The sequence below is a fragment of the Triticum dicoccoides genome, chromosome 3A (assembly GCF_002162155.2).
Source record: "Triticum dicoccoides isolate Atlit2015 ecotype Zavitan chromosome 3A, WEW_v2.0, whole genome shotgun sequence".
Lineage (NCBI taxonomy): Eukaryota > Viridiplantae > Streptophyta > Magnoliopsida > Poales > Poaceae > Triticum > Triticum dicoccoides.
Window position 1 is genome coordinate 679,661,583 of NC_041384.1, and position 25,941 is coordinate 679,687,523.

The 25,941-nt window shown below is 47.7% G+C and overlaps 1 long non-coding RNA gene across 2 annotated transcripts; it reads right to left on the bottom strand.

Annotated features, from left to right (window-relative positions):
* Positions 1-672: 672 nt before the first annotated feature.
* On the bottom strand, positions 673-25,746 carry LOC119270141. 2 transcript variants are annotated; one of them, XR_005133950.1, is made up of 7 exons: positions 25,190-25,746; positions 23,720-23,828; positions 23,531-23,629; positions 23,214-23,278; positions 22,618-22,679; positions 8,711-8,785; positions 673-871 (listed from the first exon to the last, which is right to left on the bottom strand). It is a non-coding gene; the product is annotated as an uncharacterized LOC119270141 (long non-coding RNA). The 2 variants fall into 2 exon arrangements; XR_005133951.1 differs by lacking the exons at positions 673-871; positions 8,711-8,785 and adding an exon at positions 9,380-9,460.
* Between the last annotated feature and the right edge of the window lie 195 nt (positions 25,747-25,941).

The following is a 25,941-nucleotide window of genomic DNA, read 5'->3' on the forward strand; positions in this document are numbered from 1 at the left end:
AGCTTGCCTCTCCCGCTCCACTACAGGCCACCAGAAGCAGGGGCGACACTCTCCTCCAGCAGCTGCTCCTCTCCTGCTCCGCTCCAGACCACCACCAGTACGGGGGGCTACTCTCCTCCAGCAGTTGCTCCTCTCAGATCCCAGACCACCCCAGGACGCTGCTCTTCTCTCCCCTCCTGACCTCCACCGTCCCTCTCGCCGCCGGCAGCGACGAGGGCTACAGCAGCCGCACCCGCTCTGACACCATGAAGAGTTGTGTGGAAATTTCTGGATTCCTTCTCCCATGGCTAGCTACAGAGTAGGGTACATATATGTACACTAGTGGGCCTTGGGCCACACACACACACACATACACACACAGCCCAACAACTCGGTTGCTGTCGCAATTCACGGAAAGCAAGTTTCCCGATCCACGGACCGGCATGGACATTGACACCCCGAGCCATGGCTCTGTTTCACTGGTTTCAGCCTTCGAGCCATATTTTAGTACCCTTGGTTCGTTTGGGCTTTCAGTTCATTAATCTCTTTAAACTTGCATTCTTTCACAGAATGGCCTGATGTTCCATTGTCTTCTCTTTCCTTGCAAACTTAAATATCAGATTTTTTTAAGATAAGATGTTACATAAAAAAACACAATAGCACGAGAAGGGGAATACAGTCAATACACCATCACATAATTTCTCTAGATACTATTCAAAAATAACCTACAATATATTAATCCAAAAGGCAAAAACATGCTAAGGGAGGAAAGAGAGTCTTGAACATTTGGAGGTGCGGCACCTTTTCTTTTTCTTGCAAACATTACTTGCCTCCCTTGATTTGGGTGATACAGATGAACTTGCAACCTGTTTCGTTTCCAAGAAGTCATCATCTGCAAGATTTTGAACATATACTATGAAGTACTTCCGAGGAGTATTGATCTGTATATTTACTATGAAGGCCACCATTAGAGTAGCCGAGATGTAATTACCAGGTAATGCCTGTTTTAAAAAGACAAAAATCATATGTTGAAAAAAAGTCAAAACATGCTAGAGCAGGAAGTAGTTTCGTGACGAATTCATTATGGAAGGCGCAAGGCAGCAGGGGCAGGTTAGGCTGTGGCTAGACAAGGGCAGTTCGATGTCGTAGAAGGATGCATATGTTTTGGTAGTCTCCAGATTCTAGTAAGGTAGTATTTGAGTCAGATTCCTATTAGAGTCCAAAGTATGTCAAAGTAGTACTAGTCCATGTCCTATATAAAGGACCTACCAGTGTAAGCTTAGAGCATCTCCAATAGAAGATGCAAATTTGAAGATGTAAAAATTTACATCTCCAAAAAAGGGCCAACTGCAATAGATGATGCAAAACGGAGATGTAAAAGAGCAACTCCAATAGAAGATGCAAATGGAGATGTAAAATTGTATTTTAACTAGTACTCAGGCGGCAGCGGTGGGCGAGGCGGCGGTGCGGGGCTGCGGATGGCGAGGTGAGGCTGCGAGTGGGGCGGCGGGCGGCGGTGCGGGGCTGCGGCCGGATCGAGCGGCAACGGGAGTGCGGGGCGGCGGCGGTGGTGGAATCGAGCGGTGGCGGTGCGGGGATGCGGCTGGTAATGCGGGCACTACGACGGTGCGGGGATGCGGCCGGTGATGCGGGCGGGGCGGGGATGCCGCCGATGATGCGGGCAGGGCGGCGGCGGTGCGGTGATGCGGCCGGGGCGGCGGCGACGATGGAATCGAGTGGTGGCAGTGGAATTGAGCGGCTGCGGAAAAACACCCGATTCGCGGCGTGCGGCGACGGCCGGCGGTCGAAACCAGCGGCGGGGTGCCAGAAGGGTCGGGCGGGCGGCAACGGCAGCGAATTTGGACGAATTCGGCCGGCAGCGGAGTTGGGCGGGCGGCGGCTGTTCGCGCGGAAGTGAAATGAATGACAGTTGGGCAGTTGGCGGGCGGTTACGTTTTTACCTCTCCATATGGCGGAGATGCAAATTTGCACCGCGAGTTGTTGTAATTTACATCTCCGGAAGGCGAAGATGTATTTTTTTGCATCTACATCATCTGTTGGAGAAGGGTTTTTAGGCCTCGGAGATGCAAAAGTTAGTTATTTTGCATCTACATCTTCAATTGGATATGCTCTTAGAGGCAAGCAATAATCAACAAAGTCTAGTTTCCCTGATCCTTGTTCTCTATCTCTAATCCCTGCTACCTTCTACTATTGCAGTGTCGGCCCCCAAGCACCTCCAGGCCACGAAATAGCCCTTAGATCCAGAGGTTGTTCCAATGTGGTATCAGATTCCATGTCTGGCCCTGGGGACAACACCGAGCATGAGATCGCGCTTCCTGGCGCCAAAACATGGGTGCTGCATCAAGAGCAACTCGCGGCCCTCCAGGAACAACTATGTGATATGTCAACTCGGATCCTGGGTCCTCTGCCTACCTCTGTTATTGAATCAATCACATCCTCTGGTGTAGCATCAGCTGTCTCCGCCAGCGCCTCACTTTCAGCCACTGCCGCCGTCAATCCGCCATCGCTAGTGCCTACCATGTCCCCTTTAAAAACACCCTACCAGCCCTACTCGCCATACTACTTTCCACCCCACCAGTACCCCTGTCCTACCCAATCCAGCACAACAAACCAATTATCTCTATCCCTCCAGACCCAGCAAAACAACAGCTTCCAAACTACCCGCCTCCATCATATAGCTTTGCCCACTTCGACCCATCATCATTCGTCCCAAACCAACACTTAATTGACATGCTTCACCCAGGTGTTTCGCCCCATGTACCAAAGTATGCCAAGCTGGAGTTTCTACTATTTGATGGCAAGGAAGACCCTTCGGCGAGCAATTTTTTGAAGGTTAGTGCACTCCAGATGCAAGTCAGGTTTGGCTGGCATCATTCCATCTCACTGGCGATGCTCACCTATGGTATCACAAGTATGCCAAAGCAAAGGGCCGCCCATCTTGGGATCTCTTTAAGCAGTTGTGTGCCAAGAAATTTGGACCACCTGCACACAGCAATAAGCTTGGGGCTGTAGCACGTTGTCCGTCCAATGGCAACGTCACTGACTACCAGGAACGGTTCACTCATCTGCTACACCTCGCGCCCCCTCAGTCAGTCGAGACTGAAGTGGAATTATTCACCATGGGCCTGCCCGAGCCCTTGCGCACAGATGTGGAACTAGCTCATCCCGAGGACCTTGATGATGCCATCAGCCTTGCACTTGCATATGAAAGTCGTGCATATCCGACTCGATCCTCCATAGCAACCACTCCTCGCTCGTCTCGTTCCTTCACACGACCATCTCTGCCGATTCCTGCCACCAAATAACAGCTTGGAGGACCAACTGTACCCGGGGTAACCATTGCAGCAGCCACCATGCAGGCCGGCCGCACCTTTCGTCGTCCCTCTCCCACAGAGATTGCAGAATGCCGAAAGCAAGGCCTCTGCTTTAATTGTGACGAACAGTTTGTGCGCGGTCACCGTTGCGCCAGTCTGTTTTCGATTGAGGTTGATACATCTTTCAATGATGATTTTGAGACACTGCCCGAGGAAGAGAACTGTGTGAAGGTGTCTATCCAAGCTATGACCGGTCTGTGAAGCATCCAGGTGACCGACACCTTGCAGCTAGAGGTTCTGATTGGTAATTCACTCTTCACAGCGCTTCTGGATACAGGTTCGACCCGCAATTTCATCGATGAGAGCGCTCTGGCCCGCGCTGGTTTGACCCCACGTCCTTGTCCTTGCCTACGTGTGATGGTTGCTAATGGCAACCAAGTGGCCAGTGGTGGAGCTTGTCGTGGCCTTCCATTGCATATTGGGGAGCAACAACTTCGCAACAGACTGTTTTGCCATACCCCTTGGCAGCTTTGATATTGTTCTTGGTATTAGCTGGTTGCGTAATTTGGGTCGTATCCTCTGGGACTTCGACAACATGACCGTGTCATTCCACTGGGAGGGCCAACCTGTGACATGGACATATCGTGTCTTGCCATGATCAGCTGTTGTCCGTGCTTTGGTTGCTCCCGAGCCTGAGGATTTGATGACTGAACTGCTCGCAGAATTTGACGACATCTTCACCAAGCCTTCCACCTTGCCACCTGCCCGTGCACATGATCACCGAATTCAACTGCAGACTGATGGGTCTCCGGTCGCTGTACGGCCCTACCGCTATCCACAACTGCAGAAGGACGAGATTGAGCGCCAGTGCACCGAAATGTTGCAGCAGGGCATTATTCGCATCAACGATTCAACTTTTTCCTCACCAGTTCTTGTTAGGAAGCAAGATGGCTCGTGGTCCTTTTGTGTTGACTATTGTGCTCTCAATGAGCAGACGATTAAGGGCAAGTTTCCAATTCCGGTGGTGGATACACTTCTTGACGAGCTTCATGGCGCGCGCTTCTTCACGAAGCTCGATTTGCGTTCTGGTTATCACTAAGTGCGCATGTACCCAGATGACATCGCGAAGATAGCCTTTCGCACGCATGATGCCCACTACGAGTTCCTAGTCATACCTTTTGGTCTGACCAATGCCCTGACAACTTTCCAGGCCATGATGAACGAGATCCTTCGGCCCTTCCTCCGCCATTTTGTCCTCGTCTTCTTTGATGATATCTTGATTTGTAGCTCATCATGGTCAGAGCACCTCCGCCATCTTCATCTTGTGTTTCAAGTTAGGCAGCAGCATAATCTCTTTCTCAAATGGTCTAAGTGCACATTTGGGATTGCATCTGTGGCATACCTCGGCCATGTGATTTCTGCAGATGGTGTGGCCATGGATGTCAACAAGGTCCGTGCTGTGGCAGATTGGCCAAACCCACGGTCGGTGCGTGCGCTACAAGGTTTTCTTGGCCTTGCAGGTTATTACCGCGAGTTCATCAAGGACTTTGGTACCATCGCAGCCCCGCTCACCAAACTACTGAAGGAGGGATTTCGCTGGTGTGCAGAAGCTCAGGCCGCATTTGGTGCGCTCAAGGCTGCCCTCATTACAATCCCAGTCCTTCAGATGCCTCGCTTCATCAAGTGTGATGCTTCCAGCTTCGGCTTTGGCGCGGTTCTTCACTAGGGTGATGGTCCGTCAGCTTTCTACAGTCAGCCCATGGCACCGCATCATGCTAAGTTGGCAAACTATGAGAGGGAAGCTAATCGGACTAGTCCAAGTTGCGGCATTGGCGGCCATACTTGTGGGGACGTGCATTCACTGTCCACACTGACCACTACAGTCTCAAGTTCATCTTAGACCAACGGCTTTCGACAATTCCACAACATCAATGGGTTGAGCAAGTTATTTGGCTACGACTTCACAATGGAGTACCGTGGGCGCCTTAACACCATCGCCGATGCACTGTCTCGACATGACTCTGATGATAGCCTTGTCACAGTTTGTGCCATCTCATCACGCAATTTGCTCTTTTTGATGACTTGCGCAATGAGATTGTGACATCTACCGAGCTATCTGCTTTGCGTGACTGTATTATGTCTGGTGAGCTCGGTGACCCTTGGTCGTGTTGTGATGATCTGATCTTGCATTGCCGACATGTTTATGTGCTTCCATCATCGCCATTGGTAGCTTCTTTTACTAGAACAGGCCCATGCAGCTCATGAGGGCATTCAGAAGACACTTTATCGCTTGCAAGAGACCTTCCACATACCAGGTGACCGTGCATTGGTGCAAAGAATTGGTACGTTCCTGCCAGATTTGTCAACGGAACAAGACTGAGACTCTTCATCCTCCTAGTCTCCTTCAGCCTCTGATAGTACCCGCGTCGATCTGGTCGGATATCTCAATGGATTTTATTGAGGCCCTTCCCTGCGTCCATGGCAAGACAGTGATCCTTTCTATTGTTGATTGCTTCTCCAAATATGCACACTTCATACCATTGGCACATCTGTACACTGCTATCCCGGTGGCATGCGCTTTCTTTGACGGTATTGTTCGGCTCCATGGGCTTCCACAGTCCATCGTAAGTGACCGTGACCCTGTCTTTACCAACAATTTCTGGCGTGACATCTTCCGCCTTTCCGGAGTTTGCTTGCATATGAGTTCAGTGTTTCACCCTCAGTCCGAAGTTTGCTTGCATATGAGTTTAGCGTTTCACCCTCAGTCCGATGGCCAGATCGAGGTGGTGAACAAGGTGATTTCTATGTACCTTCGGTGCATGACAGGAGATCGACCTAGGCAGTGGCTGGACTGGCTTCCTTGGGCAGAATACTGCTACAACACATCATATCATTCTCCGCTTCGTGATACTCCTTTCAAGGTGGTCTATGGCCGTGACCCTCCTGCTCTACCAACTTATAACAGGGGCGAAGCCAAAGTTGAGTTAGTAGGGACAGCTTTGCAAGAACGTGATCAGTTTCTACAGGAGGTTCGGAGCGTCTACTTCCAAGCCCAACAACGCGGCAAGAAGTATGATGATGACCATCATAAGGATCTGTCATTTGATGTTGGTGAGTGGGCATGGTTGCGCCTTCACCACAAGCAAGCTACTTCATTGACAGGCCATACACGTGGCAAGTTAGCTCAATGCTTTTATGGACCTTACAAGATTCTGGAGCCCGTTGGTTCTATTGCCTACAAGCTGGATCTTCCAGAAGGCTCTCGAGTACATGATGTCTTCCATGTGAGTCTTTTGAAGAAATTCCATGGCGTCGCTCCTGATGTGACACCACCATTGCCATTAATTCAGGATGGCCGCGTCATTCCGGAGCCTGCCAAAGTATTAAGCTCATGCATGCGCAGAGGAGTGAAGCATGTGCTTGTTCAATGGGTCGGTTCTTCAGAAATGGATGCCACTTGGGAGCCCCTTGCTGACTTCATCAAGCAGTATCCAGATTATCAGCTCGAGGAGGAGCTGCTTGTCGAGGGAGAGATGTTACGTGGGGAATTCATTATGGAAGGCGCAAGGCAGCAGGGGCAGGTTAGGCTGTGGCTAGACAAGGGCAGTTCGATGTCCTAAAAGGATGCATCTATTTTGGTAGTCTCCAGATTCTATTAAGGTAGTATTTGAGTCAGATTCCTATTAGAGTCCGAAGTATGTCAAAGTAGTAGTCCATGTCCTTTATAAAGGACCTACCCGTGTAAGCATAGACGCAAGCAATAATCAACAAAGTCTAGTTTCCCTAACCTTTGTTCTCTATCTCTAATCCCTGCTATCTTCTACTACTGCTGCGGCAACGGCGCCGCACCATCGACAACCCGTCGACCCCCAAGCACCTCCAGGCCACGGAATAGCCCTTAGATCCAGAGGCTGTTCCAGTTTCACTTGTACCAATCCTAAATAAGCCTCTTGTGGTTTTGTCGCACAACTTCGACTTACAATTATTTACAGTCCACCTACTACCTAGGGCTAGTTACACTTCATGATCTTGCTTTCCATCCCGACCTGCATCACTGGACTTTTAGATTGGATTTTCTGGTGGTAGCACTTAATCCTCACATAATGCAAAAATTACTTAATCCTCACTCTGTATCAGTTAAGTAACTATGCTGTAGCATTCTTCAAGGTAAAACAAGCATTCAAATTCGCACTCTGATTGTATTTTCTTAACTATGTTTTAGCATTTGTTTCCAAGGTAACACAGGCATTCAAATTTGCACTCTGATTATATTTTCTTACCTATGCAGTAAGACTTGTTTTCAAGGTAACACAAGCATTGAAATTCGCACATGTTTATTCGGTATTGTCAAGAAGTGGCTGAAGTGTTCATGCTTGGAAAATGCTATCACAACCAAATTGCTTAACCCTTTCAGTATCTAAGTTCCTGATATAATCATATATTCTTGTAGCAGACCCAGTTCTTACTAAGAAGTCATGCTACCTCCATGTACAGCTTGTGTGGTAGGTATCCTTCAGACTACCATGATTAAAATTCAAGAGTCGTACAACTACATACTGCCATACCTTTGGTCCAGCCAGGGGGTTCAGGATTCATCTCACCAATCGACTACTTGGATGCCCATGGTAAACCTCCTCCCTCCGCAACCGCTGCCCCCTGCGCCTCACAGATCTACCCTTCGGCGTTCAGCTCCTGCATCGGCGACAATGTTTGCTCGGCAACTGGTTTGGTCATCGGACAATCTAACGACTCAGAAATGGGAAATCGATTGGTGAGATGAATCCTGCGCCTTAACAGCCTCCAACATGGTCAATCTTCTAGTGCAGACAAAAGAAATGGGAAATCGATAATAGCTCAGAAGCAAAACTCAAATGAGACCAGAGACAACTGCCCCACATGCTGCCCTGGAGCACCTCGACATACATGCACGCCTGTCCCTGACGGAGTCTAGCTCGGCCACTGTCATCAGCGCCTGTCGGCAGCTGAGTACCGCCCACTCCTGCAGCTACCATAACACTGCCTAAAAAATACACGTATATTTATACCATAATATTGCCTAAAGAAAAACAAAACTGAGACAAGGAGGGGAAATAATTTCAAAGCACATTACTAACATGACCCAACATGCAAAATAACCATCAATAATACTCTGTAGCCATATTTTTCAGCCATACCAACACAGCTGGATATCATAATGCATCTTTAGACAAATTCACAGGCAATGCATTTTTTTTTTGGCCACATAGATCATCAATACCGGATCAGGCACGAGACACATCAAGCAGAAGCAAAATATACATATATGTAAGCATCAGCAGTACAGAAATTCAGAGAATGAAATAGGAGAGATGATTCTTGTGATGGATTACAATGTGACATAATGATTATTAACATACCTACAGAATGATTAATGGAGTTACTCCTGTTTCAGCTTGCTCAACAAGAAGGTTGCAAATGGCATCACACATTGCCTGAAAGACATTAATCAAGCACATCTCAGATGATACCCCAAATATCGTTCTTTGTTAAAGAAGATGCATAAACAATGGGATTGCCCTTACCAAAATTCAACATAGTAAGCTTGATGCAAATTACTGTATCATGAATAGGATATTTAAGACCAGAACACAAAAGAGTTGCTGTTACATGCATATGCAAAAAACTAAGCTCTAAAATTTATAGAGATACTATTCTCTTGCTAAGCACTTAAATTTTTCTCCCGGAACAGAGATACTATTCTCTTGCTAAGCTCTTAAATTTATACACAGTTTTGATAGAAACATGTGATATGTCCCTTGCTTATTGCTGATACTGCAACTGCAGTTTATATGATTCTACTTTTGTGCTTCCATACACCTGTTATGAAGCATTCATCTTGGCAAAAAATACAAAGGATGACATATGACTCTTCTACCAATTCTAGAACTTGTTCCTTTCTAAACCAAGCATCAATCAAAAAGTCATGTCAAATTTGAACCAAAACACAACAAAACATCATACAGAGAGGGAGAGAGGTCAGAGGGGAGGGAAGGACTGGGAGCAGGTCACCTAAGGTAAATCACGAGCGCCAAAATCCTACATGAGGCAGCATGGTGCAGAACAAACTATCGGGAAATTCGTGGATGCCATATACTTAGAAATGATGCCTGAAATGGAAAGTTTGCCTCAAAAAAATTCATCTAAAGCACTTTTAAATCTAAAACAATGGAATATAGATAGCAGGGAGATGAGAACGTATTCTTAAATTCATAAACTAGGAACACTAACTGGGCTCATGATGCCTACACTTGAAAACCCGATGATTATTTTCAGCAGAAAAATCACACAATGAAATGGTATCAATGCATCATATGGGGAAATTGCAAATCATAGGGTGGAAGTGGAGAAACCAATCACATACCTTGGCATTGACAAAATCCCAAAAGTTTGTAAGCATAGAGCACCAAAACCCAATCAACAACACAAGAGTCTAGAGTCCGCAATGTGTGCACCGCCTAGAGCTCGGGCCTCACTGCTTCATCCCTCCGCCGCTAGCCTAATGACCCTCCCTACTCCACCCCCGCCGTTAAGACCCTGTCGCCCAGGGAAAGGGGGCAAGCAATGGGGAGGTAAGGAGGAAAATGAGAGGTACAAGAGGAGCCGGGATAGGAGGTGGAGATGGACGACGACGGACGAGGGGTGGAGGGACAGATGTGGTGGTTGTGATGGGAGGCTAGGGTTCAAATGGGGTTTGCATGTAGCAGCGGAGACGCCCACGACGAGCCGCACGACACGTGGCGTGCGAGGACAAGGTTGCTCACACCCACGAAGGGCTCACCCAGCCAATAAGGAGAAAGAACGAGCCCACCGGTCATAATACTGAAAACTAACCATGCGGTGAAAACTGGCAGAACAAATCTGATGGCCGTAATGAACCAGTTGACCAAAAGTAGCTCTATCAAATGGCCAACAAAGCTTCAATCTGGGGGAGCACCAGGAGGCCGAGTTGGCGAGCCTCATTATAGGTTAGAATGTTGGTGACATGATCATGAATGGTGACACCTTTGTGAAGGCACGTCTTAGTGAGCAGTTTCTGATGTCTGATCTTGGCCCTTTTCAATACTTTCTTAGGACAAAGGTCTTTTCTACCTCTGATGGATATATTTTTCTGATCGTGGTCGGACTCTCCTTTTCTATATGTTGATGACATGATCATCAATGGCGACGACCCCGAGTATATTGCCTTTGTGAAGGTACGTCTTAGTGAGCAGTTTCTTATGTCTAACCTAGGCCCTCTTCTCGACTTTCTTGTGATAGAGGTCTACCTCTGATGGTTTTCTCATTTACTATGTCTCGTGGTCCGCGTGTTGTGGATTCTTCTGATGAGCCATCTCACTTGACTACTATGTTTTCTTTTATTGGCAAGGCACTGGCTCCAACTCAGCCTACTTATGGCTTCCGAGCTCGCCCGCTTCAGCCTATTGACCGCTATGGTCACTGTGCGGCTCTTCCCGGGACGACTTATCATGAGAGTTGTTCATCCGGAATGGCTGCATGTGATGGCATTGAAGATTGATGCTCTTGCACGCATCGGCACGTGGAACTCATTTCCGTCCTCGTGCTCGTCTCATCACTTGTAAGTGGGTCTACAAGGTTAAGACTGGTGATTCTCTTGAGCATTACAAAGCTTGTCTAGTGGTGAGAACATGGTCATGACTACGATGAGACATTTGCTCCTATATGGCCCACATGATCACTCTTCGCGCACTTCTCAATGTGGCTTCTATTCGCCGTTGGTCTGTCTCTCTTGATGCCAAGAATGCCTACATGTAGCCACCACCTGGGTTCTCTTCTTGATGGCATGGTTTGTCATCTTCATCACTCTCTATATGGCTCTAAGCAAACACCTTGTGTCTGGTTTGAGAGCTTCGCCTCAGTGGTGATTGCGGCTGGGTTTTTGGCAAGTGCTCGTGATCCTGCACTTCCGGTGAACCATTCAACTTGTGGTCGAAAACTTCTACATGTCGATCATCACTGGCGACGACTCTAAGTACATTGCCTTTGTGAAGGCTCGTCATAGTGAATTTCTTATGTATGATCTTGGTCCTCTTCGCTACTTCCTTGAGAATGAGGTTTCTTCTACCTCTAATGGCTTCTTTATTTCCCGCACTTCGGTCCACCATTCAACTTGTGGCCGAACACTTCTACATGTCGATCATCACTGGCGATGATGAAGTACATTGCCTTTGTGAAGGCTCATTAAAGTGAATTTCTTATGCATGATCTTGGTCCTCTTTGCTACTTCCTTGAGATCTTGCTCGTGTTGCTCTTACTGATGAGCGCACTATTGAGACTCCTATGAAGTCAACATCCACCTTTGTGTCCACCTCCGCTCCCTGCCTGTCTGGATGGGCATCTTTTACCTTGCTGCGGGTTGCTATGGGCCCTGTCTCAATCCCACATCCCGTGTTTCCTTGTTGTGCGACACCATAACCGCATGCTCAAGCACACCCAATGGTGAGCAGGAGCTCGGACAGTCGACGCGTACCTGGATTATGCACGGGACGAGCCGAGGACAGGCGCTACCTAAAGCAGGGGCCAAGGGCGCACAGTAGGAGAACCTGGGGTGCTTAATCAAGTGCGTGTCCCACAACCCGCAAGCAAGAGAAGAACACCAATCCGGATCGGCAGGGTACAGAGAGTGCACAGGCACGTGGGATGCTGGATCAAGTTCCTCTTCTGCCACCGCCGCCAGTCTCTGCCTCTGTTGCCTTGTCTACCAATTATTTTCAGCAGTGGCATCATCGCCTTGGGTCAGTTGTGATCTCTCATCCTTAGTTTGACGTGGTCTTCTTGGATTCGTACCCGACGATGTCTCTAAACCGTCAAGGTTGTCGGCTTGGTAAACAGGTCCAATTACCTTGTACTCATAGCAAGACAGTGTCTCAGCCACCTTTCGACCCTCTTCACTCTGATGTCGGTGGTCCATCTCCCTTTGCCTCCAAAGGAAGTCATCACTTGGATATATATACTTTATTTCTTCTCGTAGTGAGGTCTTATCTATAAGCGTTTTGTTGCCATGCTTCATACTCAATTCTATACGTCTATTCATGTGTTCTGTGATGACTCTGGTGGAGAGTATATCTCCCAAGCTGTTTCCTGGAATCCTTGTTGAGCAGGGTACTCTTGCATTCGGTTCTCTTATCCATGTGCACATGCTCAGAATGGCGTGGCTGAGCACAAGCATCGTCACCTTCTTGAGACGGCTCGCCCGTTGATGGTCACTACCTCTCTTCCCGCGCACTTTTGGTCACTAAGGACTTTGTTCTGACTGAGGAGTAAGGAATTCGCCAAGGACAGGCGCTACCTAAAGCCGGGGCCAAGGGCGCACAGTAGGAGAACCTGGGGTGCTTAATCAAGTGTGTGTCCCACAACCCGCAAGCAAGAGAAGAACACCAATCCAGATCGACAGGGTACAGAGAGTGCACAGGCATGTGGGATGCTGGATCAAGTCCCTCTTCTGCCACCACCGCCAGTCTCTACCTCTGTTGCCTTGTCTACCAATTATTTTCGGCAGTGGCGTCATCGCCTTGGGTCAGTAGTGATCTCTCATCCTTAGTTTGACATGGTCTTCTTGGATTCGTACCCGACGATGTCTCTAAACCGTCAAGGTTGTTGGCTTGGTAAACGGGTCGAATTACCTTGTACTCATAGCAAGACAGTGTCTCAGCCACCTTTCGACCTTCTTCACTCTGATGTCGGTGGTCCATCTCCCTTTGCCTCCAAAGGAAGTCATCACTTGGATATATATACTTTATTTCTTCTCGTAGTGAGGTCTTATCTATAAGCGTTTTGTTGCCATGCTTCATACTCAATTCTATACGTCTATTCGTGTGTTCTGTGATGACTCTGGTGGAGAGTATATCTCCCAAGCTGTTGCCTGGAATCCTTGTTGAGCAGGGTACTCTTGCATTCGGTTCTCTCATCCATGTGCACATGCTCAGAATGGCGTGGCTGAGCACAAGCATCGTCACCTTCTTGAGACGGCTCGCCCGTTGATGGTCACTACCTCTCTTCCCGCGCACTTTTGGGCCGAGTCTGTCTCCACTTCCATCTATCTCATCAACCTTCAGCAAGTGCTCTGCAGGGTGGCACTACTTTCGAGTATCTATTCGATCGTTTCCTGATTATTCAGCGCTTCAATTGTTTGGTTGTGTTTGCTATGTCCTTGCCCCACATGAACGCACCAAACTGACTGCTCAGTCCGTTGTGTGTGTCTTCTTATGATACAACGATGAGCATAAGGGTATTGCTATTGGGAACATGTAGGTCATCTGATGCCTATTTCTCGGGATATAACTTCTGATGAGTCTCGTCCCTACCAGCCTCGTCCATCTTCCTCGATGTTTTCAGCGAAGTATTTCCATAATTTTCCCGACACTCCTATCGCTCCTGTTGGGCCCAAATCCATTCGTCGTACTGCTCCTGGTTCTCCGATTATTGCAGATCCAATGCCATCATCTCCTATGATTTCCTCACCTCGCTTATCATGGGATTCTACAACATCGTCACCGAAGGCTTCCTTGTTGTCTCCATCACCTTAGTTTATCCCGATGATTCCAGCACGTGTTCCTCCATCTTTTCCTCACTTTTATACACATCGTCCGCATGTTGTGGATGTGTCTACTGATGCGCCATCTTATCGTAAGGTTGTTTATCCCGAATGGCTGCATGTGATGGCATCGAAGATTGATGCTCTTGCCCGCATCGGCATGTGGAATCTCATTTCCATCCTTGTGCTCGTCTCATCACTTGTAAGTGGGTCTACAAGATTAAGACTGGTGATTCTCTTGAGCGTTACAAAGCTTGTCTAGTGGTGAGAACATGGTCATGACTACGATGAGACATTTGCTCCTATATGGCCCACATGACCACTCTTTGCACACTTCTCAATGTGGCTTCTGTTCATCAATGGTTTGTCTCTCTTGATGTCAAAAATGCCTACACGTAGCCACCACCTGGGTTCTCTTTCTGATGGCATGGTTTCTCATCTTCATCACTCTCTATATGGACATAAGCAAACCCCTCGTGCCTAGTTTGAGTGCTTCCCCTCAGTTGTGCTTGCGGCTGGTTTTTGGAGAGTGCTCATGATCCTGCACTTTTGGTCCACCATTCAACTTCTGGTCGAACACTTCTACATGTCGATCATCACTAGCAACGACTCAAGTACATTGCCTTTGTGAAGGCTCGTCATAGTGAATTTCTTATGTATGATCTTGGTCCTCTTCGCTACTTCCTTAGACTGAGGTTTCTTCTACCTCTAATGGCTTCTTTATTTCCCGCACTTCGGTCCACCATTCAACTTGTGGCCGAACACTTCTACATGTCGATCATCACTGGCGATGAAGTACATTGCCTTTGTGAGGGCTCATTAAAGTGAATTTCTTATGCATGATCTTGGTCCTCTTCGCTACTTCCTTGAGATCGCACTATTGAGACTCCTATGAAGTCAACATCCACCTTTGTGTCCACCTCCGCTCCCTGCCTGTCTGGATGGACATCTTTTACCTTGCTGCGGATTGCTATGGGCCCTGTCTCAATCCCACATCCCGTGTTTCCTTGTTGTGCGACACCATAACCTCATGATCGAGCACAACCAATGGTGAGAAAGAGCTCGGACAGTCGACGCGTACCTGGATTATGCACGGAACAAGCCGAGGGCAGGTGCTACCTAAAGCCGGGGCCAAGGGCGCATAGTAGGAGAACCTAGGGTGCTTAATAAACTGCGTTTCCTACAACCCGCAAGCAAGAGAAGAACACCAATCCGGATCGACAGGGTACAGAGAGTGCACAGGCACGTGGGATGCTGGATCAAGTCCCTCTTCTGCCACCGCCGCCAGTCTCTGCCTCTGTTGCCTTGTCTACCAATTATTTTCAGCAGTGGCGTCATCGCCTTGGGTCAGTTGTGATCTCTCATCCTTAGTTTGACGTGGTCTGCTTCGATTCGTACCCGACGATGTCTCTAAACCGTCAAGGTTGTCGGCTTGGTAAACAGGCCCAATTACCTTGTACTCATAGCAAGACAGTGTCTCAGCCACCTTTCGACCTTCTTCACTCTGATGTCGGTGGTCCATCTCCCTTTGCCTCCAAAGGAAGTCATCACTTGGATATATATATACTTTATTTCTTCTCGTAGTGAGGTTTATCTAAAGCGTTTTGTTGCCATGCTTCATACTCAATTCTATACGTCTATTCGTGTGTTCTGTGATGAGTCTAGTGGAGAGTATATCTCCCAAGCTGTTGCCTGGAATCCTTGTTGAGCAGGGTACTCTTGCATTCGGTTCTCTTATCCATGTGCACATGCTTAGAATGGCGTGGCTGAGCACAAGCATCGTCAACTTCTTAAGACGGCTCGTCCGTTGATGGTCACTACCTCTCTTCCCTCGCACTTTTGGGCCGAGTCTGTCTCCACTTCCATCTATCTCATCAACCTTCAGCAAGTGCTCTGCAGGGTGGCACTACTTTCGAGTATCTATTCGATCGTTTCCTGATTATTCAGCGCTTCAATTGTTTGGTTGTGTTTGCTATGTCCTTGCCCCACGTGAACGCACCAAACTGACTGCTTAGTCCATTGCATGTGTCTTCTTAGGATACAACGATGAGCATAAGGGATATCGCTATTGGGAACATGTAGGTCATCTGATGCCTATTTCTCGGGATATAACTTCTGATGAGTCTCGTCCCTACCAGCCTCGTCCATCTTCCTCGATGTTTTCAGTGAAGTATTTCCATAATTTTCCCGGCACTCCTATCACTCCTGTTGGGCCCAAATCCATTCGTCGTACTGCTCCTGCTTCTCCGATTATTGCAGATCCAATGCTATCATCTCCTATGATTTCCTCACCTCGCTTATCATGGGATTCTACAGCATCATCACCGATGGCTTCCTTGTTGTCTCCATCACCTTAGTTTATCCCGATGATTCCAGCACGTATTCCTCCATCTTTTCCTCACTTTTATACACATCGTCCACATGTTGTGGATGTGTTTACTGATGAGCCATCTTATCGTAAGGTTGTTTATCCCGGATGGCTGCATGTGATGGCATCGAAGATTGATGCTCTTGCCAGCATCGACACGTGGAATCTCATTTCCCTCCTTGTGCTCGTCTCATCACTTGAAAGTGGGTCTACAAGATTAAGACTGGTGATTCTCTTGAGCGTTACAAAGCTTGTCTAGTGGTGAGAACATGGTCATGACTACGATGAGACATTTGCTCCTATATGGCCCACATGACCACTCTTCGCACACTTCTCAATGTGGCTTCTGTTCGTCAATGGTTTGTCTCTCTTGATGTCAAAAAGGCCTACACGTAGCCACCACCTAGGTTCTCTTCCTGATGGCATGGCTTATCATCTTCATCACTCTCTATATGGACATAAGCAAACCCCTCGTGCCTAGTTTGAGTGCTTCCCCTCAGTTGTTATTGCGGCTTGTTTTTGGAGAGTGCTCATGATCCTGCACTTTCGGTCCACCATTCAACTTCTGGTCGAACACTTCTACATGTCGATCATCACTGGCAACGACTCAAGTCCATTGCCTTTGTGAAGGCTCATCATAGTGAATTTCTTATGTATGATCTTGGTCCTCTTTGCTACTTCCTTGAGATTTGAGGTTTCTTCTACCTCTAATGGCTTCTTTATTTCCTGCACTTTCGGTCCACCATTCAACTTGTGGTCGAACACTTCAACATGTCGATCATTACTGGCGATGATTGTAAGTACATTGCCTTTGTGAAGGCTCATCATAGTGAATTTCTTATTTCTTCGTCATAGTTCTTCGTCCTCTTCGCTACTTCCTTGAGATCTTCTTGCTTGTGCTGCTCATGCTGCTCTTACTGATGAGTGCACTATTAAGACTCCTATGAAGTCAACATCCACCTTTGTGTCAACCTCCGCTCCCTATCAGTCTGGATGAGCATCCTTTGCCTTGCTACGGGTTGCTATGGCTCTGTCTCAATCCCACATCCCGTGTTCCCTTGTTGTGCGACACCATAACCGCATGCTCGAGCACCACCAATGGTGAGCAGGAGCTTGGACAGTCGACGCGTACCTAGATTATGCACGGGACGAGCCGAGGACAGGCGCTACCTAAAGCCGGGGCCAAGGGTGTACAGTAGGAGAACCTGGGGTGCTTAATCAAGTGCGTGTCCCGGAACCCGAAAACAAGAGAAGAACACCAATCCGGATCAGCAGGGTGCAAAGAGTGCACAGGCACATGGGATGCTGGATCAAGTCCCTCTGCTGCCACCACCGCCAGTCACTGCCTTTGTTGCCTTGTCTACCAATTATTTCAAGCAGTGGCATCATTGCCTTGGGTCACTTGTGATCTCTCATCCTTAATTCGGCATGGTCTTCTTGGATTCGTATCCGACGATGTCTCTAAACCGTCAAGGTTGTCGGCTTGGTAATCATGTCCAATTACCTTATACTCATAGGCAGACAGTGTCTCAGCCACCTTTCGACCTTGTTCACTCTGATGTCGGTGGTCCATCTCCCTTTGCCTCCAAAGGAGGTCATCACTGGTGACCTCTCTCGACACACCTCTTCTCGTAGTGAGGTCTTATCTATAAGTGTTCTGCTGCCATGGTTCATACTCGGTTCTATACGCATATTCCTGTGTTCTGTGATCTCTCTGGTGGAGAGTATATCTCCCAAGTTGTTGTGTGGAATCCTTGTTGATCAGGGTACTCTTATTCGGTTCTCTTATCCAGGTGACATGCTCAGAATGGCATGGCTAAGCACAAGGATCGTCACCTTCTTGAGAAGACTCGTCTGTTGATGGCCACTGCCTCTCTTCCCTCACACTTTTGGGCTGAGGTTGTCTCCACTTCCATCCATCACATCAACCTTCAGCAATCACTGCTATGCAGAGTGGTGCTACTTTTGAGCATTTATATCCTTTCATGATTATTCGGCGCTTCAATTGTTTGGTTGTGTTGCTATGTCCTCCTTGCCCCACGTGAACGCAACAAACTAACTGCTCAGTCCGTTGCGTGTCTTTTTAGGATACAATGATGAGCATAAGGGATATCACTGTTGGTCTTCGGATGCCTATTTCTCGGAATATAACTTCTGATGAGTCTCGTCCCTACCAGCCTCGTCCATCTTCCTCAACATGTTCAGTGGAGTCTTTCCACAATTTTCCCAACACTACTATCACTCATGTTGAGCCCTTATCCATTCGTCGTACTGCTCCTGCTTCTCCGATTATTGCAAATCCAACGCCATCATCTCCTATGATTTCCTCACCTCGCTTATCACAGGATTCTACAGCATCATCACCGGTGACTTCCTTATCCGCATCACCTTAGTTTATCCCGATGATTCCAACTCATATTCTTACATCTTTTCCTCACTTTTATACACATTGTCCGCATGTTGTGGATGCGTCTACTGATGTGCCATCTTCCCCATCTCGGCCTACTTATGGCTTGCTTCCTCGTCTGCTTCCACCTGTTGACCGCCTTGGTCTTCCAGCGCTGGCGCTATTATTCTTGAGCCGACTTCTTATCGTGATGATGTTCATACCAAGTGGCACATTGCGATGGCAGAGGAGATTGCTGCTCTTGAGCGCATCAGCAAGTGGGATATTGTTTCTCTTCCCCGTGTTCGTCCCATCACTTGGTGGGTCTAGACTCGCTCTGATGGTTCTCTTGAGCGTTACAAAGCTGTTATGACTCGCTCTGATGGTTCTCTTGGGCGTTACAAAGCTCGTCTTGTGGCTCGTAGCTTTCAGCTAGAGCATGGTCCTGATTATGAGTCCGGATTACTATGAGGCTTTTTGCTCGTGCAAACCATATGACCACTGCTCGCACACTTCTCTTGTGGCCTTTGTTGGCCACGGGCCTATCTCGGCTTGATGTTAAGAATGCCTTTCTTAATGGTGAACTACATGAGGAGGATTACATGCAACCACCACTTGGGTATTATGCTCCTGACGACATGCTTCGTCGTCTTCATCGCTCTCTCTATGGCTTTAAGCAAGCCCCTCAAGCCTAGTTTGAGTGTTTTGCCTCTAGGGTGATTGCCGCTGGTTTTCAGCGAGTGCTCATGATCCTACGTTGTTTGTCCACCTTTCTGCTCTTGGTAGGAGTCTTCTATATGTTGATGATATGATCATCGCCGGCAAAGACCCTGAGTATATTGCCTTTGTGATGGCACATTTTAGTAAGGAGTTTCCTATGTCTGATCTTGGCCCTGCTACTTTCTTGGGTTTCAGGTCTCTTCTTGCTCAAAATTAATACTTGCCCTTGTTGCTCTTACTGATGAGCGCACTGTTGAGACTCTCATGGAGCTCAATGTTCACCTCGGTGCTACTGATGGTGACCCTTTGTCTGATCTAACGCTTTATCGTCATCTTGTTGGGAGTCTTGTCTATCTGGCTGCCACTCGCCTAGAAGAAGAAACAGACTGCAGTGCCCCCATTCTAGTGCACCTCCTCCTACAGCGTAATTGTTGCCAAGATTGTGGCAAACTCGCTAGAGTTGATGCCTCTCACATGATGTTGCGAGAGCCTTCAGCTTATCAAGTGGCATGAACGGCCTAAGGGGACATGCCGCCAAGGCTGCTAGCATTCCATGTCTTGAACCGTGAAGTGTTTGGGAGTGAGACTAGGAGAAATACGGAAAAGGAGACGGTGACTAGCGTATTAGGGGAATGAGGCCTAAACAGAAGTGTCGAGATAAGTTATAGGCCCGCTGCCAGAATGGTAGGTGTATTCTTCTCCAAAGTGGGCCACACCTTTGATGCAAGACATGACTGAGTGGGATATAGTCATATATCAAACCCAAATGATAATCTTGTCTTTCAGGCAAACTCTAACCCCTTCTTGCAAATAATAATTTGACCCAAACACTAAAAATAGCTTTGACCCAAACACCTGGATATACTTTATTTCTTCTCGTAGTGAGGTCTTATCTATAAGCGTTTTGCTGTCATGGTTCATACTCTGTTCTCTACGCCTATTCGTGTGTTCTTTGATGACTTTGGTGGAGAGTATATCTCCCAAGTTGTTGCGTATCCTTGATGAGCAAGATACTCTTGCATTTGTTCTCTTATCCAGGTGCACATGCTCAGAATGGCATGGTTGAGCGTAAGCGTCGTCACCTTCTTGAGACGGCTCGTCCGTTGATGGCCACCGCCTCTCTTCCCTTGCACTTTTGGGCCGAGGCTGTCTCCACTTCCATCTATCTCATCAACCTTCAGCAATCCACTGCTCTGAAGGGTGGCTCTACTTTCGAGCATCTATTCGATCGTTTCCTGATTATTCGGCGCTTCAATTATTTGGTTGTATTTTGCTATGTCCTTCTTGCCCCCACGTGAACGCACCAAACTGACTGCTCAGTTCGTTGCGTGTGTCTTCTTAGGATACAACGATGAGCATAAGGGATATCACTATTGGGATCATGTTGGTCTTCGCATACCTATTTCTCAGGGGATGACTTTTGATGAGTCTCGTCCCTATAACCCACGTCCATCTTCCTCGACCATTTCAATGGAGTATATCTCTTTCCACAATTTTCTCGACACTCCTACCAGTCCTATTGAGCCATTATGCATTTGATGTACTGCTCCTGCTTCCCTGATTATTGTAGAACCAACGCCATCATCTCCTATGATTTTCTCACCTCGCTTATCACATGATTCTACACCTTGTGGCTTCCTTGCCTCCATCACCTGAGTTTATTCCGATCATTCCTACTCATACTCTTTCATCTTTTTTCCTAACTTATGTCTTATATACACGACATCTGCGTGTTGTGGATGCGTCTACTGATGTGCCATGTTCCCCGTCTCCGCCTACTTATGGCTTGCATATTCTAACGCTTTGGCCTGTTAACCACCTTGGTCTTCCAAGTGTTGGCGTTGTTGTTCTTGAGCCGACTTCTTATAGTGATGTTGTTCAAACCAGATGGCATATTGCGATGGCAGAGGAGACTGCTGCTCTTGAGCGCATCGGCACGGGGGGTATTGTTTTTGCTCCTCCTCGTGTTCGTCCCATCACTTGGTGGGTCTACAAGTTTAAGACTCACTCTGATGGTTCTCTTGAGCCTTACAAAGTTCGTCTTGTGGCTCATGGCTTTCAGAAAGAGCATGGTCCTGATTACAATGAGACTTTTTCTCTCGCAAACCGTCTGACCATTGTCGCACACTTCTTATTGTGGCCTCTGTTCGCCACTAGTCTATGTCCCAGCTTGATGTTAAGAATGCCTCCATTGGTCTGTGTATCGACTTGTTATTAAGAAAGCCTTTCTTAATGGTGAGCTGCATGAGGAGGTTTACATGCAGCAACCACCTGGGTATTCTGCTCCTGACGACATGCTTTGTCATCTTCATCCCTCTCCCTATAGCTTTAAGCAATCCCCTCGCGCCTGGTTTGAGCATTTTGCCTCTATGGTGGTTGCCGCTGGTTTCAACAAGTGCTCGTGATCCTACGTTGTTTGTCCACTTTTCTGCTCTTGGTAGGACTCTTCTTCTATATGTTGATGACATGATCATCACCAGGCGAAGACCGTGAGTATATTACCTTTGTGTAGGCACGTCTTAGCTACCAATTTCTTAAGTCTTATCTTGGCCCTCCTCGCTAAATTCTTGGGATTGAGGTCCCTTCTTGCTAAAAAATAATCCATGATCTTCTTACTCGTGCTGCTCTTACTGATGAGCGCACTCTTGAGACTCCCATGGAGCTTGATGTTCACCTCCCTGCTAATGATGTTGACCCATTGTCTGATCCAATGCTTTATCGACATTTTGTTGGGAGTCTTGTCTATATGCCAGTCACTCGCCCGGAAGAAGAAACAGACTACAGTGCCCCTGTTCGAGTGCACCTCCTCCCGCAGCGTCATTGCTCCACTTTGCTACTCTACCCTCCACTATATACTCAACGGCATTGTCGTCGTGGCTAGGATGGTGGCAAACTCGCCAGTGCCGATGCCTTTCACATGAGCCTTCATCCTCTCAAGTGGCATGAACGACCGAAGGGGACAATGCCATGGTTGTTGGTATTCCCTCTGTCGGATCGTGAAGTGTTTGGGAGTGAGACTAAGAGAAATACGGAAAAGGAGACGATGACTAGCGTATTTGAGGAATGGGTAATTACATGAAGTGCTTATAATGCATGAGATGGACATGGACCATGTCACTCCGTTATCAAACCAAGCAAGAAAATAAGGAATGGAGTTGTAATAGGAGTAAATGGCCCGAGGTTAAGCCTTTAAAGCTTCTAGGAGAATGTAAACAGTATTTGTGTTAATGTTGCATACCTCCTCAACATAAAGAGGTTTGGATCATGAACTGCATCTATTTTCTCAGTTGGCTGGTACACCTGAAAAATAAGGCAATGAATGATAATGCATACATAGGTCAACCGGATTATTGTGAAGTATGTGCATCATCTTAATGAAAACTGGATTCATAAAGAGAGACGGAACTTTGAAGAAGTTTAATGAAATCACGAACCATGATAAGATAATTTGTACTTTCCTTGCAGATAGCCAAAACCACATATTTTACAGATGGATATCCATGGTTACAATTAATATTTAATTCATTTTTATTACACGGACTGCAAAATAAGTGGGGTTTGTAGCCCCATCATGGGGTAGTACCACCCAGGCAAGGACTAGTGCACTGCCTTCCTAATTCCTGCCAACATACTGCCATCAGCAGTCTCATTGCATTCGTTTATAAGGGTGTACCATATTCTAGCCACTGCAACCTACTAAACTAAAGACATGCATCATGGTACAAGTTGACTTCCGTGATAATACAATCTATTGTTTCCGAACCAAGATTTCAATAGTAAAAATCTATTCTAGAGGAACTACAACTTCCATGCCACAACAGAGATAACAAGTACCTTCCATATCTTGTTATTGTTGACCTGAAATAGCTAAGTCCAGCATCACCTTGTGATAACTCAACCTAAGAAAAGGAAAAATTGAAAAATTCAAGATCAAATTGGCAGAACATAAAAAACCCTTTCAGAAAAATAAAAAAACCCTAACAGTATTTACAGTGAATTCAACTTTGATTTTAAGTTGCCAATCAAATCAGAAAACGTACTGCCTTTTGGCAATCATATAATGTGAAACAGCGCCTGATAAACAAAGGTTATTGCAGGACATGTTTATAGACACAAAAGCGGCAGCAAGCACAAAATTTGGTGCAAACAACCTCATTGTGTGTAGCTTGGTGAAAAGCAACTCAATGTTATCGGACCTTGCAGTTCTGGCAAAGGAATGTCAGTGTCTCATAATAAAAAATGTCAGACATCTGCAAGTAAAAAGGAAGCTCAAGATGATCAATACTCCCATGCAATGTAGTAGTAAATAAATAGGAAAACATTAAAAAAAGGTGCCTGACCTGGTTGCTGTAAATGCGGGATGTGCTTTGTAAGGCGAAGTTTTGAAGGATCATCCATACCAAGATGCTGTGCAACTTTCTCAACAACATATATGTGGAACGTTTTGATCTACAAGTATGAAAGTAAAATCAGTTATCAGTACTTTTTTATGTGAGAAGTCAATGTGTTAAATGAAGGTTCAGAGATTCCTGGCACATACAGTTCTAGAGAGTTATCAAGCAATCTGAAATGCAAAACCTATAGATAGCAGCAATCATTTTCTTCTCAGTAAAAAAAACCATTATACAACAACTGTAATGAGCTTTTGAAAATAAGTAAAATAAAACAGCCTCGTGTATATATGACAATCACTATTGAAGGAACATCAAACACCAGACTAGCACACAACTACAAGTGGCACACAAATTAAGAGATCACACAGAATTAAGAATCGCCTATCTTCCCTGAATCAACTAGATTAAAAACGTAATGTTCCACTCCTCTGCTCTACTACTACGAATCTTAGTAAGGGCCCGTTCGGAAGCAGTCCACGAGCTGGCTTACGAAAATCACTCCGAGAAGCCACACCAAACGGCTCCACTTCGAGAATCTGGCTCCGCGGAGACGAGGATTCGGCAGTGCAAAAATCACGGAGACGAGAAGCTGCCCTGGTGCACTGCCGAACGGCTCATTTCGGAAGCCAGCGAGCTTTGGAACGGGGCCTAAATAGTATGATTAACATTAATAAAGGGAAAGGTTTGAAATACAATCTTGGTAAAACAAAATGCCATCCATTTTGTGACAAGAAACTTATTCTACAGTATCACCCTGCACAGAAAAGCACCGTCTTTTTTGCAATTCGGGGAGCATGTCAGTCTCAACTGGAGCTGAATTTCCAACATACAACTTCCTTGCCCCACCTGAAGCTGCTACACTAGCTTGGTAAAACAAAAAGTCTTCCATTTTGTGACTATACCTGGCCATACCTCGGGCCGGGCCGGGCCTAGCCAAGCCCGACGAAAAAAACCCAGGCCCGAGCCTGGCCCGGCCCGGCCATCGGGCCTGTTTTCTGGGCCCGAGCCCGGCCCGAACACGTAAAATCCCGTCGGGCTTCGGGCCGGCCCGACCCGACCTTCAGAGAAATGCAAAAACGACGGGCCCGAGCCCGGCCCGGCCCAGCCTTCGGGCTCAAAATCTAGGCCCGAGCCCGGCCTAGGGGCAGCGTCGGGCTTTTTCGGGCCGGGCCGGCCGGGCCGGGCTTTCCATGGCCAGGTATATTTGTGACAAGAAACTTATTCTACAGCATCACCCTGCACAAAAAAGCAGAGTCTGTTTTGCAATGTGGGGAGCATGCCGGTCTCAGTTGGAGCTGGATTTCCAACATACAACTTCCTTGGCCCACCTGAAGCTGCTACACTAGACTTGAAGAAGCGCCACCGGTTGACCAAGAAGCAGGATTTAGGTTGGATCGGGCGGTCCAGATTGCATACCTATTGGTTCAGATGCGTTCAGGCGGCGCCGGCGGCTTTGGGGCTTGCCGCTGAGCTGGCTCCGGTGAACCTTGCTCCTCGGGAAGGCGTCCAAGAGATTTGCCTTGAGTCGGCGATTCCGTTTCTATCTTGGGAGACGTCGGTGGTGTTCTCTGGCGTCGGCTGGGCTCTGTCGAAGCTGTGGCGGCGCCGACGAGTACTCCAGCTCGATTTGGAGCTCGGATTCGAGAGGTTCGGCTTGACCGGCGGTTCCGTTGCTCTCCTTGGAAACGGCAGTGGTGATCTCTGGCGTCGGCTGGGCTCGGCCGGAGCTGTGGCGGTGGCGGCGGCAGCGGCACCACAAGAAATTGGAGCTCGGATTCGAAGGGTTTCGAGGGCTGCGGACTCGGGTCGAGGTGCGGTGGAGCGCCTCCATTCATGCAGGGATCGAGAGGCGGCGCGGGGCTACACGGCGAGGCGGTGCTCGGGCCGGACTCCGCCATGGAGGTGGACACCGGCTCGGGGTCGGGGATGACATGCCGGTCCGGGCGTCAGCGGGAGAGGGGGTATGGTTCAATGACGGGTGGGATCAAGGGCTGGCGTCATTGCTGACGTGCGCGCTTGGGGACAGACTCGGTCTTGCTGGCCAGGGCCTGCTGGGTTGCAGCTGCGCGCGCAGCGCTCTTCACACCAGGCTCAAACCTAGCGTGCAGCCCAGTACATTCAGCCCACTGACGGCCCACGACCCCACCCTTATCACCTCATCTTCTTTC